The 2,825-nt window shown below is 43.3% G+C and overlaps 1 pseudogene; it reads left to right on the top strand.

The window, feature by feature from the left end:
- The first annotated feature begins 547 nt into the window (after positions 1-547).
- On the top strand, positions 548-1,754 carry LOC129136230 (olfactory receptor 7E24-like; annotated as a pseudogene).
- The last annotated feature ends 1,071 nt before the right edge of the window (positions 1,755-2,825 follow it).

The following is a 2,825-nucleotide window of genomic DNA, read 5'->3' as shown; positions in this document are numbered from 1 at the left end:
CTCCCCGGCCTCCAAAAGTGCTGGGATTACCGACGTGAGCCACAGCGTCCGGCCAAACTTTCTGATGAAAACTCTATGTCCACCTAAGCTAAGGACAGGAGTTAGAGCTTCCATGAATTTTAAAACAAGACACACCGATTTGAGTAAGCAGTTACTCTCTCGAAGGAGAAAAGTTCGAAAGCACAATGATGAAATCACTAGGACCTAACTGGCATGTGGAACTATTTTCTGCTTATGAACTATCAACTTTCATTTCATTTCCAGATGGCATGGTCTCAGCTGTTATACAGTGTTTACAAATGTTCTAAATCAAGGGAATTTGTATCTATCTAGTAGAATAAATAAAATATTTGAGTTCTTAATTTCCTTTAATTAGGATAACCTTTTTCTTAAAGTGAAGACAATGGTTTCATTACATCTTTTTCTTCGGAAAAGATAGGCTGTATTTTCTAGCAATTACGAATTTGTTATATATGATGATCTGGTTCTTGGAACGTTCTTGAAGCTAGTGTCTCTAAGGCAGGTGTGTACCGCAAGACGTGAATAACACAGCAATCGATGTTGAAAGCATTATAAGGCAATTGAGTTTGTCAGAACTACAAAATATTGCTGAGTGTGGATTGCTCTGAAATCTGAAAACATTACTTGTGAATTGCTTCTATCCAAAATGCAGACACAATGCTGGGTATTGGTTTACTTGTTTCTGATTTTTCAACCCTCTTTTCCAGGCAAAAGGTGTCCAAACGATACAGACCCACAGAATCTAACAGATGTCACTATATTCCTCCTCCTCGAACTCTCTGAGGATCCAGAACTGCAGCCGGTCGGCGCTGGGCTGTTCCTGTCCATGGGCCTGATCACGGTGCTGGGGAACCTGCTCATCATCCTGGCCGTCAGCCCTGACTCCCACCTCCACACCCCCATGTACTTCTTCCTCTCCAACCTGTCCTTGCCTGACATCGGTTTCACCTCCACCACAGTCCCCAAGATGATTGTGGACATCCAGTCTCACAGCAGAGTCATCTCCTATGCAGGCTGCCTGACTCAGATGTCTCTCTTTGCCATTTTTGGAGGCATGGAAGAGAGACATGCTCCTGAGTGTGATGGCCTATGGCCGGTTTGTAGCCATCTGTCACCCTCTATATCGTTCAGCAATATTGAATCTGTGTTTCTGTGGCTTCCTAGATTTGTTGTCTTTTTTTTTTTTTCCTCAGTCTTTTAGACTCCCAGCTGCACAAGTTGATTACCTTACAAATGACCTGTTTCAAGGATGTGGAAATTCCTAATATCTTCTGGGAACCTTCTCAACTCCCCCATCTTGCATGTTGTGACACCTTCACCAGGAACATCAACCCGTATTTCCCTGCTGCCGTATTTGGTTTTCTTCCCATCTCGGGGACCCTTTTCTCTTACTGTAAAATTGTTTCCTCTATTCTGAGGGTTTCATCATCAGGTGGGAAGTATAAACCTTCTCCACCTGTGGGTCTCACCTGTCAGTTGTTTGCTGATTTTATGGACCAGGCGTTGGAGGGTACCTCGGTTCAGATGTGTCATCTTCCCCGAGAAAGGGGGCAGTGGCCTCAGTGATGTACACGGTGGTCACCCCCATGCTGAACCCCTTCATCTACAGCCTGAGAAACTATATTAAAAGTGTCTTGCGGCGGCCGCACGGCAGCACAGTCTCATCTCAATATCTTCTTATCTGTTCCATTCCTTTTGTAGTGTGGGTTAAAAAAGGCAGCAAGGTCAAATAAGAATGATATCACAGGGTGAACACCCACTGTGACATTATGAGTAATACCTCCCTAGGATGTAAAAAATACTGTCACAGAGTACACACACATGGGGTACACCCACGGTGATATTAGAAGCACTATCTCCCTTAAACATTATGAAAAATATCACAGGTTGTGCACACTGTGTGATATGAGGAGTCATATTTACCCTGGATATCAGGACTCATATCAAGGGTGTACACACACCGGGTACACGCACTGTGATATCAGGAGTTGCATCTCCCTAGGATATTACGAATAATATCACAGGGTACACACTACGTGTGAACATCCGGTGTGACATTGGAAGTCTTATCTCCCTATGAGAGTGCAAATAATATCAAAGTGTGTACACCCCTGTGACATATTAGGATTAACATCCTTCTAAGGTGTTGCAGATAACATCACAAGGTGTACACCTTCTGTGACCTTTTGTGCACACTTTGTGCCATTCAAGGAAACATCCCCCTAGGATATTACGAAGAATGACACAGGCGGTTGACACACATGGTGTACATCTCGTGTGACGTCAGAAGTAATATTCCCCTAGGATATTACGAATAATATCACAGCAGGTGTACACATACGGTGTTCACCCCATGTGACATTAGGAGGAACATGCCCCTAGGATATTAGGAATAGTATCACAGGCGTTGAATATGCATGATATACACCCCCGGTGATATTGAAACTAACATCCCCCGAGGATATTACGAATAATATCACAGGGAGTACACACCGTGTGACATTAGGAGTAACATCCCCCGAGCATATAATGAATAATATCAGGGGGCGTACATACATTGTGACCTTAGTGGTAACATCTCTTTAGGATATTACCAATAATATCACAAGGTGTCCACTGACCGTGATATTAGGAGTCCCGTTTTCCTAGGACATTATGGATAATATCACAGGAGGTGTTCACACACAGTGTGTACACCATGTGTGTACACCCAATGTGATATTTGAAGTCATATGTCCCTAGGATCTTACGAATATTATCAAAGGGTGTACACCCGATGTGACATTAAAAGTAACATCCCTTTT

The sequence above is a fragment of the Pan troglodytes genome, chromosome 8, assembly GCF_028858775.2.
Source record: "Pan troglodytes isolate AG18354 chromosome 8, NHGRI_mPanTro3-v2.0_pri, whole genome shotgun sequence".
NCBI classification, from domain to species: Eukaryota; Metazoa; Chordata; class Mammalia; order Primates; family Hominidae; genus Pan; species Pan troglodytes.
This window is presented reverse-complemented; position numbering and strand designations above follow the sequence as displayed.